The 16,378-nt window shown below is 40.7% G+C and overlaps 1 protein-coding gene across 1 annotated transcript in view; it reads left to right on the top strand.

Moving 5' to 3' along the window:
- The first annotated feature begins 6,564 nt into the window (after positions 1-6,564).
- Positions 6,565-16,378, top strand: part of LOC132824381 (immunoglobulin superfamily member 22-like) — an 82,073-nt gene continuing 72,259 nt past the window's right edge. Inside the window, exon 1 of the mRNA XM_060838789.1 lies at positions 6,565-6,665. The gene's annotated coding sequence lies outside the window, so the exon portion shown is untranslated. The remainder of the gene's footprint in view (positions 6,666-16,378) is intronic.

The following is a 16,378-nucleotide window of genomic DNA, read 5'->3' as shown; positions in this document are numbered from 1 at the left end:
GAACGGGATGATTAGAAAATAGGTTAAATCAGTAAGACAGGATCTCCCTCCATGCTAACTATCCCTGATCAATCCCTTTCCAAGTGTTAATTGATCCTGTTTCTCAGAATTTTTTCCAATAATTTCCATAACCACTGACATCAGACTAACAGATTTGTAACTACCTGGCCTATCCCTCAGTATAGCATTTAATCTTCCTTCTTTTTCGTTTTTAAATTCTTCATATCCCTTGCCAGGTTTTCCTGGACTTGCTGCTCTTGCCTTTCACCCCTAGAGGAACATGCTGGCCCTGAATTCTCACGACAGGTATATTACTTACAAAAGACTCCCACTTTGAAAGTAGTTGCTCCCAGTCTATATTTTCCAGATCCTGTCTAATGACATTGAAATTGGCCTTCTTCTAATTTAGACACTTAATCTCTGCACTATCCTTATCCTTTTCTATATTCACTTCAGAGTCATGGTCACTATCTCCTTAATTTTCACCTGCTAAAATTTTAACCATTTAACCAGCTTTATTTCTTAGGATTAAGTCTAACATTGCTCCATCTCTAATCAGACTGTCTATGTACTCGCACAAAATGCTCTCCTCAATGCACTTTACAAATTCCACCACATGTAATCCTTTCACACTAAGATGATCCCATTTAACATTATCAAAGCTGAAATTACCTTCTTTCAAAATATTTTTATTGAAGTACAATCTTAGGAAGTTACAGACATTGAAAATATAGCATAACAATAACAATAATAAATAATAAACCAACTACTATACTTGGAAAATAAATCAAAATTTCACTTATAACAAAACAATAAGTAAATAAATAACACCGCTCCCCGCAACAAGACCATAGCTCTCAAATTTTGAGAGCATCAATTATAAAACCCACATTTGGTTGAAATTTTTCCTCTGATGTCCCTAGGTTTATCAGATTAAGCCATCATGGCTAGACAAAAGCCCTACTCAAAATGGCAGACAGATTTGCTGCCAAGTAATTCAAAAAGGGCTGGTACGACCTGTAAAAGTTGTCCATTTACTGGTGCACCATATTTGTAAGAAAGTCCAAAGGCATGTGCTCCATAGTTAACTTGCGTTGCCCAGACAGATCCGGGGTGTTCTTCTTCACATAAAAAGTGAGAATGTTAAAAAGCTTTTTCCCATGTACATACAAGGGAAGTGAATTTGGGAAACCCAGGAGCAAGGAAACCGGGTCCACCTTGACTTCGGCCCCAAGACCCTCTCTATTACTCCTGCTACAGCACTCCAAATGCTTGGAGCCTGTGGCAGGACCACAGATAATGAGTGAGTGTACCTGTTTTATTTTACGTTTGGAGCACATTGAAGATATTTTCTGCTTAAATTTTGCAAACTGATCTGGGCCAGATGAGCCCTATAAAGATTTTTTAACTGCGCAGCATGGGTCCTATTAGATATCGAAATCCTCTTTACATTCTTACAAATGTCTTCCCATGTTTCTGAAGTGACCTCAGTTCCTAACTCTCTCTCCCAGACCTCATGTAGACGCTCGATGTCACCGAAGGAACCTCCCCCTAACAAATGATAGCAAGCACTCGCTGAAAGACTGCTCTTAGCTTGAAGCACCCTCCTTTCCGTATGAGATCTAGAATACTCAGTCAAAAGTGTGGTCTCCTTGTGGATAAATTCTCTAATCTGAAAGGTAGGGATGAGGTCCTTACTCAACAATCCATATTTCCGAGTTATTTGATCAAATAACATCAATATTTCACTCTCAAACAGATCACCCAAACAAGAGACTCCCCTCTCCGCCCAAAGTTTAAATGTGGGATCCATTGTCCCTGGCTGGAAACTCAGCATGCCAACTATGGGAGTGAGAAAAGTTACTTTAGGCATAGTACCCTCTATCTGCCTCATTGCCCTCCATGCTTTGACCGTGTTATTGGATTACTGCAATGTTCTGCAACTGTCCTCATTTTGTGTAAAAATAACAGGTTGATAAGAGGATACTTTGTCTGGGAGGTCTCAATATCCAACAATGTCGACATCGAGTCCTTGTCATTAAGGTGAGTCTCCTGCAACAGGGCAACATCCACCTTCTCCTTTTTAAGGCTCGACAACACCTTTTTCTTTTTAATTGGCAAATGGATCCTTTTAATATTCCAGGTGCATCATTTAAGAACACTGTTAGCCATGATCCTTTACAATCACCTTTGACCTGCTGAGAGGAAGAATTTAACGTACAGCACGCTGGGTGTATACCAAAGAAGACTGGTGGAGTCTATTTACGAAAAACCAAAAAGCTAAACTAACTACAAAACACAAAAGACACTTAATGGGGGACTCTATCCCCCTGCCTATAGAGGGTGCTTACACCTCCCACACACACCTCCATTCCCCCACTGAGCTGCATCCCAGACCCAAGCAATAGAAGGAAACAGACAAAGTAGTGAGCACTCCGCCCACCCCCAACTACATACCAACACCAATCCTAATTGGAGAAGCAAAAACACACCATCAGCAGCTTCTTTAAGAAAGGGGTAACATTACAAGAAACATAGCAAGAGAAAAAAGGAACCAAATATTATTGTCCATGTCTAAAATTCCATCCGAATTATTTTAAAGCGTCCAAGAAATTCTTCACTTGTCCAGTCAAATGACCATGCCATCTCCTTGTGAGTAATATGAAGCATGGCTGGATCTTTCATCAAATATTGAATCCCAAGGTCTATTAATTTTCTCTTGACCACATCAAACGATTTCCTTTTATGGATCACTGCTGCAAAATAACTCTAGAAAAACATTACCTTAATTTCTGGATAAGTCAGGGCCTGTGGATCGTTCCCCATCCTTCTAGAAGATTCTAGGACTCTCTGCTTGTCCCTGTAGCTTGGAAATCATCCCAGGACTGGACGGATTTGCACCCACAACCTGGAGAGCTTTGTCAACCTTCACTCAGTCCACCTCAGCATCCCAGCCAAGCAACTGGGACAGCCAGTCTTCAAAAATACTCACTAGCTACCCACCTTCCACTCCTTCTGGCAGCCCAATGACCCAGATATGCTTCCTTCTCCCTCAATTTTCCAGTTCATGGACCTGTTCGGTCAAGGCCCAGACCTATTTTTCAAGGGCGTGGATCCACCCTACTGAGGACTCGACCTTGACCTCCGATGCAGTGGTCTGCTGCTCGACCTCTTCAACTCACTTCTTGAGACTTTCCAACTCCTTCTCATGCTTTTGTAGCATGGCCAACATCGGCTCCAGCCAAGTACGATTGTCTTCCATCAACTCCTTGATCATCCCTCAGATTGCCAAGAGTTCTTCAGCGACGTTCTGCTGCACAGGAACCTCTTTCTAGGCTGCCAAGGAAGCTGCAGCTGCATCCACAGTTGTGGACGTGCCTGATGCCTTCAGCGAGTGTCCCGTGTGTTGGGGCTTGGTTGTATGCTTTCCTTTTGTCATCCTCGCTCACTCAAAAAGAATTTACAGTACAGCCTCGACTATCTGATCATTAACAATCCGAATCCCAGACCATCCAAACAACATCTCAAGGCCCTGCAAAAACGGCACCAGGCAACCCAGCATTCAGTTATCACTTAAATGGCATTAGGGCCTGCATTGCCAGATAACCGCTAGCTCTTGGCTAACCGGCGTTATGGAGTGCATTGCCAGATAATGCACTGCTTGGGTGACACGGTGGCTCAGTGGTTAGCACTGTGCCTCACAGCACCAGGGTCCCAGATTCAATTCAAGCATTGGGCAACTGTCTGTGTGGTGTTTGCACATTCACCCATGTCTGGTTGTTCTGGTTTCCTCCTACAATTTATCGATGTGCAGGTCAGGTGAATTGGCCATGCTAAATTGCCCATAGTGTTAGGGGCATGAGGGAAATGGGTCTGGGTGGGTTGCTGTGGACTGGTTGGGCCAAAGGGCCTGTTTCCACACTCTAGGGAATCTAATCTAATCTAATAATCAATAAATGCTTGAACAACCAGCACTCATAGATGACCACCTGTTTCCAGTTAGCTGAATGATCAATCATCCAAACAAAATACTCCCCGCCCTTCTTGTTTGGACACTCAAGGCTCCATCGCAAATAGCTTTAAATGGTTTCACACCATTTTAACATCAATTTTCTCCAAAAAAGATAAGGTGGTGGGGGTGGGTGGGTGGGTAAAAGTATCGCTACTTCTGGACCAGGGTGCAGAGCTAAGCAAGGCAGATCTACTCAGATGGCCACCATCTTCAATCCCCCTCCTCTTATACTTTTTTATAATTTACCTAATATCTGCTCGGGTATCTCCCTCTGACTGTTGGGAAGCCCTTTGTATAATCCCAGCAACCTTTTTGTTTTAATTTCTAAGCTTTACTAGTCCCATGTTCCAATACATTTTTATAATTTCTTTCATAACAAGACCAAAACTGTGCACAGTACTCCAGTTGTGGCCTCACTAATATTCTATACAATTGCAGCAGGACATTTATATTTCCCTTGCAATATCTGACAACATTCTAGTTACTTTCCTAAACACTTACTGTGCCTTCACACTGACTTTGAGCAATAACTTAATGAATGAGAAATTATGACTGATAAATTAGTGTAAATTGAGGAAGCAATAAGCAGGATAGAAAAAGAGGAATCAATGGATGTAATATATTTGGATTTTCAAAGCTTTTATTTAGATACCACATATTAGGTTACTTAATATGATAAGAGCTCAAGGTGTTGGACATAGTTTGGTAACATGGATAGAGGATTGGCTAACTACCAAAAGATGTCGAAAAGTGTGGTGTTGGAAATTCACAGCAGGTCAGGCAGCACCTGAGGAGCAGGAGAGTCAACATTCGGGCATAAGCCCTTCATCAGGAATTATATCAGGCAAATTAAAGAACGCTGCTCAAAACATTGATTTTCCTGCTCCTCGGATGCTGCCTGACCTGCTGTGTTTTTCCAGCACCACACTTTTCGACTCTGACTCTCCAACATCTGCAGTCCTCACTTTCTCCTAACTAACAGAAGATGGAGAGTTGGGATAAAGGGGGCAACCTGTACCTGTGCCATAGGGATCAGTGCTGAGACTGCAATTATTTACAATATATGTTAATGACTTGGGTGAGGATAGTGGATGTACTATAGCCGAACATGCAGGTCACACAAAGCTAAATGAGAAGACATGCAGTGAGGATGACACAAAGAGGCTGCAGAAGGATATCGACAGGTTGAGTAAGTGCTCAAAAGTTTGGCAAATGGAATATAATGTGTAGAAATATATAGTTTTGCATTGGCAAGAAGAATGGAGGAGCTGAATATTATTTAAATGGAGAAAGGCTGTAGAAAGCTACACAACACAGGGATTTGGGAGTCCTCATCCACATATAACAAAACCTAGCATTCAAATTCAGCCAGTAATAGGGAAGGCAAATTGAATGTCAACATCTATTTCAAAAGAATTGGAATATGAAAGCAGGGTAGTTTGCTAAAACCATATAAGGCACTAGTCCAATCACAACTGGAATACTATGAACAATTTTGGGCCATTTAGGAAAGGTAGATTGGCGTTGGAAGCAGTCTAGAGAAGGTTCACTAGACTGAAACCAGGCAAGGGGAGACGGTCTTATAAAGAGAGGTTGAGTGGGTTAGGCCTGTGTCCATTGGAATTTAGAAAGGTAAGAGGCAATATTACTGAAGTATGCAAAATACTTCGGGAACTCCACAGGGTTCATACAGAAATGTTGTTTCCCCTTGTGAGAGAGTCAAGGACCTAAGGGCACATCTTCAGAACAAATGGTTACACAATTAAGATAGAAATGAGGAGGAAAGTCCTCTTTCAGAGGATAGTGAAGCTGTGGAATTCCTTAACACAAAGACCTATTGTTGTTGGGTTATTAAGTATATTCAAAGCAGACGTACACTGACTTTTAATCAGTAAAGGAATGACACATTATGGGGAAAAGGAATTGAGGGATATCAAATCAAATCTCATTGATTGGCAGAACAGACCAATGGGCTGAAGGGCATATTTCTGCTTCTACATCTTATGCGATTTGTTTCACAGGATATGCTACACAAATCTGCTCCCTCCTTCAGTTCTGCAGTCTGTCACCACTTAAGTAATATGGTGTTTTTCTAACCTTCCTACCAAAGTACAAGTTCACATTTTTTCTGTTATAATCCACCTGCCAATATTTTTTTACCCACCTCCCCAGACCTATCTATATCCGCTTGCCCTGGGCAGTGTGTAACTTGGAATCTAGCTTAATATAGTCTCCATGTGACCTAGACACAGAAACATTCCCAGTGAGTCAATGCATCACATGAATTTGAAGACCAAGGGATAATGGGGAAAAATTGAAAGCAAAGAAATGCAATGGAAATTTTCAGCAGTAATGAGAATGTGAATTGAGGCAAAGAATCATGCAGGCAGTTTCAAAGCAGAGAGAATGATTCTGAATGCATAAATGACCCATCAGTGCTGAACCTCCCATTTCGCTGCAAATTGCAAACTGCTGAACAAGGCACCTTTGAAGTAAAGGAATATCTCTCAGGAGAATTGAACATTTATAGAATTTTAGCTCATCTGCCAAATCAGCCTTTCCTGAGCTTGTATGCCTATCAGATCTCTTCAGAGCAGCAATACAGTTTGCAACTGCTCTGACCTCAGTTCGGAACTGGGCATCACAGCAACAGGTAAGATCTCTTCCCCTATTTTTGTATGTTGTCTAAGATTTAAAATAAAAATGGAAAACATGAAATAACGTGAAATGTTGTTGAAATGAAAAGGTCCCACAGAAAATAGCTCTATTTCTAGAATGAAGAATACTACATTACAGGAATGTGTTCTCTAATCTACTAACAATAGAACTTCTCACCTGACAGCTAAAATTTAAAAGGGAGACAAAATTGTAATTTGTTAATGAATATTATACATCTCTGTATTTTGGAATAATGAACATTGGCTGTCAAGTTTTCCAATGTTAGTTACCTCACTTATGACGACAATATCTCCATCATAAATGGTAGATTTAAAAACTTATTCAGATCTTAGAAAAAATATATGAAGTGGGAAGAAAGAAATCCTGGAAGGTATTACAAATTATATTTAACATAGCAAGAAGAATGTTTAAGAGTTAAAGAAAAATCATTTAAAGAGTGTAATAACCATCTTTTACACTTTAAGGTGTGAGCCTGAGTCAGGTTTCAACTTGTCAATATTGTGTCATGTGGAAAGATTGCTTTTGTGTGAATGAGTGTACGTCACAATTCAGAAAGAATGATGTGTTTAAAATGATGCCATGACTGTGTGGTCTCTGGCACAGTCAGGAGCCATGGAAAAGATTTGAATAGAATGTGGTGTGTTACATTCACTGAAGAAGTTTACAAATGTCCAGTCTGTGGAATGCATTAAACAGGTCAGGGTAATCTAGCTTGTGAGTTACATTAACGAATGTCCAAAACATCTGCAGGATCAACACCTCCAAGGAGCAGTGCAGTGTGTTTGAAAACCATATCTGTTTTACTGGTGGGGAATGAGAAATTTGGATGAACCTGGTCTTTGGGGTTATACAGTGGGGTGCTGGTATGTTAAAGAATTTCTATACTTTTGCAGATTGTTCAAGGTGCTTTGAGATTTTGCAGAGGTGTTGCTCTTGAAACTGTGGTGAACTTGGAAATGCATGAGGTCAGGTTTCAGCTTTTAAAAGGATTAATGCATTTTTTATACTGTTGCTGAAGATCTAACCATGCAGAAAGCACAGCCAGCCAACTTCTTATGTTCTGGAAAGGAAAAAATGCGAAAGTTAAGGTGCACTAAGATGGGGAAATCTGCAAGTTTTAAATCAGAAGGCGTTTGTGATATGAGAGAACTGAGATATGAGAACTATAATTAGGTATGAGATTATCATCATCCTGGATGATTCCAGTAAGAGAAAGGGGAAATTATCAGGGAGGTTTGTGCAATCTTTTCCAGTGGATCTATCAGGTATCTATCAGGTTTGCAGTTACTCGGTATGTAAAGGTGCCAGTGCAATTGTAGGTTCTGATTGTTAGAAGTTATAGGTGTAGATGCATGACAGGGTAGTTCTGGGACTTGATGTATCTAAGCTTTCACACACCATTTTAATTCTAATGCTTAGAAAACAGGAAGCTAAAAAATATAAGACACATATAGGAATACCGAACTATCTTTCAGAAGTAAACACATTGTGTCCCACAACTGGATATATTGCTAGATTAATCCAAATTAACAAAACTACCCCATATACCTAAGCATAAGGAGGTGGCATTGTGGCTCAGTGGTTAGCACTGCTGCCTCATAGTACCAGGGACCCCAGGTTTGATTCCCACCTCGGGTGACTGTGTGGAGTTTGCACTTTCTCCCGATGTCTGCATGGATTTCCTCTGGGTGCTCCGGTTTCCTCCCACAATCCAAAGATGTGCTGGTCAGATGAGTTGGCCGTGCTAAATTGCCCATAGTGTTAGGCACATTAGTCAAGGGTAAATATAGGGTAGGAGAATGGGCCTGGGTGGGTTACACTTCGGAGGGTTGGTGTGAACTTGTTGGGCCGAAGGGCCTGTTTCCATACTGTAGGGAATTTTATCTAATTGAGTCACATCTGAGACTATCCATACAGTTGGCATGTTTTGCCATTTCAAGATACATTCCCTGACTTTGTTCCTATGTGGTCATCTCAACTACATGAAATCGCATGGGAGAACACGATTCTATGATTCAGCGATTAATAAATCAGAGATGATGCAGATATTGCAACATAAATAGCAGTTCTTTGAAATTTTCGCTGCCCAGCTCTTCCCCACAATTGTACAAATTGTTCTCCTTCAAGTATTTATCCAATTCTCTTTTGAAAGTTGGTGACAAATTCAATTTACTACTCAACCCACATAAATAACACTCTAGAATCCATCACTTTCCTTAACTAATCTTCATTTCTTGAGTCAAAATCTACAACTCAATCTTGTTAATCTGTTACGCCACTATGAGCCCAGCACTAAGCCGTAGAAACCTTCGATGGATGACAACACATCAAATAATATCAACTCTTTTATCGAGGCCAGATTATGCTTTGCCAGCAAATGGCAGGAATATTGTGTCCAACCCGGTTTCTCTTTTACATCCAAATTAGACTTGAACACAGCCATTCTTGATTGCATTAATCATCCTATAATTTTAGTCTACTCCACAACATATCCCTGTTACATATTTCCACGTCCTTTGCCAAGTTTGCTTCTAGATTCAAGAGCAAAGCTTTGAAAAGGCCAGGCAATGTGATTAATAATGCCAGTTAGCTGAAGAGAAAGGGATAGAGCACCTACAATCTACAGTTAAATGTAATGCACTTCATATCTGCTTCACCAATTCCCTCCATCATATGCTAAAGAAGCTCTAGGGGAATATCCTGCTAAACATATTCTGGTCCTGTCTCCTCCTCCAGTTTTTACTCTGAACCATTGGAGATCATTTACTATCCAATATCTCTTTTTTTTTATTGTGGATCAAAGCATAGAACTCCCATTTTCCAAACCCACCATCGCCCGCATGAACCAACACCATCAGCAGAAACTGCTCCTCATCAGTTTATTTGCTTCACTCTGCTGCCTCTGAGCAAGTTAAAATCCTACCTGCTTCAGAGGCGTGACATAACATTGCTGAACGGGTTGATTAAAATATGTAGGTTTGTTTCTGCATTTTCTCCCTTCTACATCTCTTACTTGCTGCTCTCTGCTGTGCTCTTATGATAAAGATGTTGGAAACATCCCACAGTCTAGAGTGGAGATATGACAGTGTGATTTAATATCTATTTCCTACCCACTGTAATAGTGGGCCAGAGTTTAACTGGAATTAGAACCTACTTTAAATAGTTAAGACAAGCTTGTTTTGCTGAGTGATCCACGGTCACATCTCATTTCTCACCTTATTTGTCTGTCCATCTGTTGTTTTGGCAAACCTAGAGAGCTCTTAGATTGCTGTCAATTCCCCTTGCTGGATAGTTTATATTTCTTTTGTGTCTTGAGAATTGAAGCATCCACTTCTTAATCAGTCACTACTAAAATCATCCTAAGAAGCAGACTGCAATTCAGGATAAGTCTTGAAGGTCATCCATTGAAAGGCAAGGAATATCTCAAACTGGAGGCAGATATCTGCTAGGTGTTGCAAGAAGACTGCTTTCTGCTTTTGGCTACATTAACACAGTCTTTCCTCTTTCTACTGAAGGTTTTAATTTCTTCTGAGATTACAGCTCTATTAGTAGTCTCAAGCAAGAGTCTACTTCCCATGTGTAGGCTGAGACACACTAAGATGCTGGGGATTGGTCTGAAAAAAGCAGAATGACAGCTAATTGAATTGATTTTGCTTCAGTTGCTTGTTGACTTTTCAGTCATGTGATACTCAGTTTTATGGTTTGGATGATGCTGTTGAAGAAACCTTGATGACATGACACAGTGCATCTTGTAAATGGTACGTTCCCATTGCTGGGGCTTATTTAAGGAAGGGATCTTTCAGGTCCGTGCTGGGTAAATTCCAAGAAGAGGAAAAAGCAGGGGAAACAAAGCCAGGGTTTCGTGGCTTTCAAGGAAATTATACAATCGGATAACACAATGAAAGTGTCTGATGCATGTAAGGTGAACTTTTCAAGGCATGAACCAGGACTACGTGTGTCTTTTCTTTTAGCTTCCTGTACATATACATTAAGTTGTGAGGGGAAATGAAAGGAAACTAAGAATGGTAAAGAAGGAATACAAGAATAGTATGACAGTTAACTTAAAATTTCCTGTCATAGAAATATTAAGTGGACAGAAAGAGTGGAGATGGAGTCTGTTAGTGACAAGGTGATCAGTGACATATGCTTAGATGCAATGTGGGCAAGTGAGAATATTTGATGAATACTTTATATTGGGATTACTAAGGAAGAGGACGCTAGCAAAATATAGATACGGGGAGGATGGATTGACTGAATATTGATCGGCAAGATAAACAGTGATGATTGGCCGTACTCAAAGTGAATAAATCACGTAGTCTGTACATTTCACATCGTAGTCTGCTAATTGAAGGGGGGGGTGTGGGGGGAACAGCAGAGGATTTACAAAATCTCTCAGTGTCCTCTAAAAATGGGGCAGTACTTGAAGGTTGTAAAGTGATAAATTTAATGTCCTCCAGAGATGGTCTGCCCTCTACCTCCCACTGCCAGTCACCCAATCGCCTCCAACAGCTCAGGCTGGCAAAGGTGGGCCTGTACAGCAGGCTGCGTCCTCTAGGTCAGGTCCCCCAGGAGATGCTCACCAAGCTATTCAAAATCATCAGGGTGTACCAGTCAATAAACACCCTCCAGTCTATTTACAGATGTTAGGCCAATATCCAGACATAGTGAGGGCGGAGAGGGGGAGACAAAGGGAGAGAGAGAGGGAGATAGTGAGAGGGAGAGAGGGAGAGAGAGATAGAGATAGAGAAAACAATAACTTCTCAGTGCAGATCCACAGCACAACAAACATAACAAGACAAGGGAATACTCAATCAATGACAGGATACTAGGTAGCTCAGAGGAACACAGGGATCTTGTTGTTCTTGTAACAAATCTCTGTGACAAGGTTGTTAAGAAAGCATTAGGACACTTGCCTTAGACTATAAGAGTTGGAGCTCAACACCATTTTGCTTAGGCCACAGCTGGATCACTGTGTGCAGTCTGGTTACTGCACTGTAGGAAGGATGGGATTGCACTGGAGGGGCTGCAGAGGAGATTCACCAGGATATGGAGTGGAATGGATCAGTTTAGCGATGTAAAATGGCCAAATAAACTCGGGTTGATTTCTTTAGAGAAGAGAAGGCTAAAAGGTGACCTGATTGAGATGTAATAAGATTATATGGGGCAAATAATCACAGATTGGATAGAAAGCAACAGTTCCCCTGAGTTAAAAGGTTATCAACAATGGGCATAATTTAAAGGTGAAAGGCAGTGGGGTTGAGAGGGAATTTGAAGGATTTCTCTTTCACAGAGAGGTATCTGGGAGTTAGAATGCATTGTATCGGGCAGACAGCGGAGGCAGGTAACTTCGTAACCTTTCAAAAAGTACTGTGGATGAGCACTTTAAATATCATAACATTCAAGGCTATGGGCCAAGTGCTGGGAAGTGCGACTGGTGGAGATTTTGAGGCATTTTCTTTGTCAGTTCAGACTTGATGGACTGAAGGATAACTTCTGTACTATATGATTCTATGACTGGACCTGGAATCTTGCATCAGTTAAAGGGAAAATGATAGATTTTATCATAAAGGATGTAGTAACAAAATATTAGAAGGATAGTCAAAGTTGACATGAACTTATGAAAGGGAATCCTATCAGAGCTTTTAAGAGGATGTAATTAGCAGCATAGAGGAAGAGGAACTGGTGGATGTGGTACAGTTAGATTTTCCCAAGGTACCACACCAGAAATTATTTTAAAAATTAGACCACGTGAGATTGAAAAGCATATACTGACAAGGATTGAGAACTACTTAATGGAAAATTAACAGAGAGTAGGAATAAATGTGTCATTTTCAGGTTGACAGGCTATGAATAGTAAAGTATGGCTTGGCCCTCAATTCTTCACAAAAGGTTCCAGATGATAGAAACCTGAGTGGCAGTGTGAGTGTGAGGAAGGTGTAAAGTTACTTCAAGGTGGATTTGCAGCAGCTAAATGAGTGGGCAATAATTAGCAGAATATCATATGGAGAAATACTAAGTTATCTCTTTTGTAGGCAGAACAGGAATGCAAAATATTTCTTAAACGGTGAGATGCTGAATCTGGGCATCACCCCTTGACATTCAATGGTGTTACAATCATTAAATCCTCCACTATCAATATCCTGGGAATTATCATTGATCATAAACTCAGTTGGATTGGCCACATAAGCATAGTGGCTGCAAGAGCAGGTCAGAGGCTCGGAATACTGTTGTAAGTAACTCACCTCTGACTCGCCAAAGCCTGTTCAACATTTGCAAGGCACAGGTCAGGTGTGTGATGGAATACTCCCCATTTGCCTAGATAGGTGCAGCTATCAACACTCAAAAAGCCAGACATCATCCAGAACAAAGTGGCCATTTGTTTGGCGTCATATCCACAAGCATCTGTTCCCTTCACCACTAACACTCAGTAGCAGCAGTTTGTATTATCTACAACAGGCACTGCAGAAATTCACCAAAGATCCTTAGACAGCAACTTCCAAACCCCAACCACTCCCATCTAGAAGGACAAGGGCAGCAGATAAATGGGTGCACCACCACCCACAAGATCGCCTCCAAGCCACTTATCATCCCGACTTGGAAATATATCATCATTCCTTCACTGTCAAAACGCTGGAATTACCTCCCTAAGGGCATAGTGGATCAACCTACATCAGATGGACTGCAGTAGTTCAAGAATACAGCTCACCATCACCTCCTCAAGGGCACCTAGGGATGGGCAACAAGTGTTAGCCAGCCAGTGATGCCCTCGTCCCACAAGTGAATAAACAAAAAAAACATACAAAGGGACTTGAGTGTCCTTGTTGGTAAGTCACTGAAAGTAAACATGCAGATATAGCAGCCAATGAAAAAGACAAATTGTATGCTATCCTTTCTTACAAAAGGATTATGAGTAAATATATCTTACTACAATTATATAGAGCATTGCTGACACCATACTCAAAGTGCCAAGGAGTGATATACTCTGCCATAAAGGGAGTGCAGCAAAGGTTCACCAAACTAATTCCTGGAATGGAGGGATTGTCTTATGAGGAAAGATTAAATAAAATTGGCCTTTATTCTCTGGAGTTCAGAAGAATGAGAGGTAATTTCATTCAGGCCTAAACGATTCACAGCATTACAGAAATATTATGGCATAGAATGAAGCCCCTCTGTCTGCACTAGCTCTCTGAATATTTCGGGTTAGTGCCAAACCTGCCTTTGTGCAATTCCCTTGCATATTGGTTCTCATTAAATCATCATCCAATGTCCTCTTGAATGCCTCAATAGAACCTGCTTCTGCCACACTTACAACTAGAAGACATCGGAACAGAAGTAGGCTCAAGCCAGTTCTACGATTCACTTCCAGGAAGTGCATTGAAATCCCAAACGACTGGGTTTGTGGAAAAAACTATTTCACACTTTTCACAAAATACATGCTTTCTGTTTCTCAATCTGTTTACAAATGGAAACTGTTTTTCTCTCTATATACTCTGTATGGACCCCTCATGATTTTGAAAACTTCTACCAAATTTCTCCTCAGTCTTCTCCTCTCAAAGTAAAATAGTCCTATCTTCTCCAATATATCTTCATAACTAGTTTGTGATGTCTGGAACCATTCTCCTCTGCACCTTCTCTAACACATACAAACCTTTCCCAAAGTGTGGTACCCTGAACTGTCACACAATACTCCAGCTCAGGTCTAAGTAGTATTCGATGTAAATTCAGCATCGTTTTCCTGCTCTTGTCCCTACTAATGAAGCCTCAAATACTGAATGCTTTTTAAATATGTTATTTCTATTTGTCCTGCACCATTTATGACTTAATGTACATTTCCACATCATGCCTCTCTGCTCCTGTACATTTAAAATAATGGTATAACACTCCTTGTTTTATACCGCGCCCCCACCCCCGCCCCCCAATGATCTTTGTACCAAAGGGCATCATCTTGCACTTCTTCCAACTGAATGTCACCTGCCACCTATCTGCTTATTCCACTGACTGGACAATGTCGTTTTGAAGTTCAGTACTGTCCTCCCCACAGTTTGCATTCCTTCCAAATTTTGTATCATCCTCAAACTTTAAAATTGTCCCCTGTACACCAAGACATTAGAGGTTCTCAATAGGGTAGATTCAGGAAGGATATTTCCTCTGACTGGAGTCGGGCGGTTATTGAGAACTAGAACACCGTCGCATCGTAAGCAGTATACCATTCAGGACTGAGATGAACAGGAATTTCTTCACCCAGAGAGTGGCAATTATTTGGAATTTCCCATTACTTTCATGGCAGGTTATGGAGGGTCACTGGTTGAGTATATTCAAGATTGAGGTCAATCAATTTCTACGTATTAAAAACGATAAAGAATAGAGGGATAGTGCGGGAAGATGCTGTTGAAATAGTAAATCAGCCACTTTCTCATTGAATGGCGCAATGCCTCGAAGAGTTGTTTTGTCTATTCCTGCTCCTATTTTGTTAAGTTCTTATGTTCAAACAACTGCAACTTAAATAGATAGTCCAGCACAATACACAGAAAAGTTACAGATGGAATTTAATACATAAAAGTATGAGTTTGCTCATTGAGCTGGAAGGTTTGTTTTCAGATGTTTCGTCACCATTCGAGGTAACATCTTCAGTGAGTCTCTGAATGAAGCCTTCATCCAGAGGCTCATTGAAGACGTGACCTAGTATGGTGATGAATAGTCTGAAAATGAACCTTACAGCTCAGCGAGCAAACCTACATCCAGAACCTCAATTTGAGCTATAAATCTTCTCAAAACTCGCTAATAAAACTGTGAGTTGAGCTATTTTGGCAGAGGGGGTAGGGAGTGACAACATTGATATAATGTCACAGTTCTGAAGATGTGCAGGGAGAGAGAGTGCATCTGTGCAGATTCTTAAAGGTGGCAGGGCACACCGAGAAAGTAGTTAGCAAAGCATATGGGATCTCAGGCTTTACAAATGGAGATATTCAGCTCAGAAAAAAACAACACAAGGAATTTCTACTCAATCTTTCTTAAACTCTGTTTAGGCCAGAATAAGAGTCGAGTGACAAAATCAAAATCTGCTAGAAATCTGAGATAAACTCAGAAAATGCTGAAGAACCCCAGCAGATCCAATAGCAACTGTGGAGAAAATGCACATTTAAAGTGGGTCTATGACTCTGGTTCAGAACTGAAGCCAGAGGTAGAAAAGTGACAGGTTTTATAATGCAGATTAAAGTCATGAGGAGCAAGTGGTACAGAAGGTAACATTGAAGAAGGTTAGATGGTGAAGGAAATTAGGGATTATAGATGTCACAGAACAAAAGACAAAACAATCAGGAAAGATTATAGTGAGGAAAGAAAGATCCAGGGTAAATGTTAGTAGTAGTGGTAAGGGCAGAATATGTATCAGCTATGCTGAAAGCAAACACTGGAGCAGTGGGAACAATATAAATAGGGAAGGCAGGGATGACAGGGAAACAAATTAGAGGATAGAGTTCATGGTCTAAATTTGTTGAACTCAAAGTTTATTCCAGAAGGCTGGAAACAGAAAATGAGGTAATATTCCTCCAGTCTGCGTTGGACTTCACTGGAACTTTGCAGTAGGCCTAAGAGAAAAATATAAGCGTGAGATCAGGCTGGGGAATTGAAATAGGAAGCAATTAGACAATGCTGCTTAATAACTGAGAAGAGCTGTTCTGTTTAATG

This window comes from Hemiscyllium ocellatum, chromosome 18, assembly GCF_020745735.1.
Source record: "Hemiscyllium ocellatum isolate sHemOce1 chromosome 18, sHemOce1.pat.X.cur, whole genome shotgun sequence".
Lineage (NCBI taxonomy): Eukaryota > Metazoa > Chordata > Chondrichthyes > Orectolobiformes > Hemiscylliidae > Hemiscyllium > Hemiscyllium ocellatum.
This window is presented reverse-complemented; position numbering and strand designations above follow the sequence as displayed.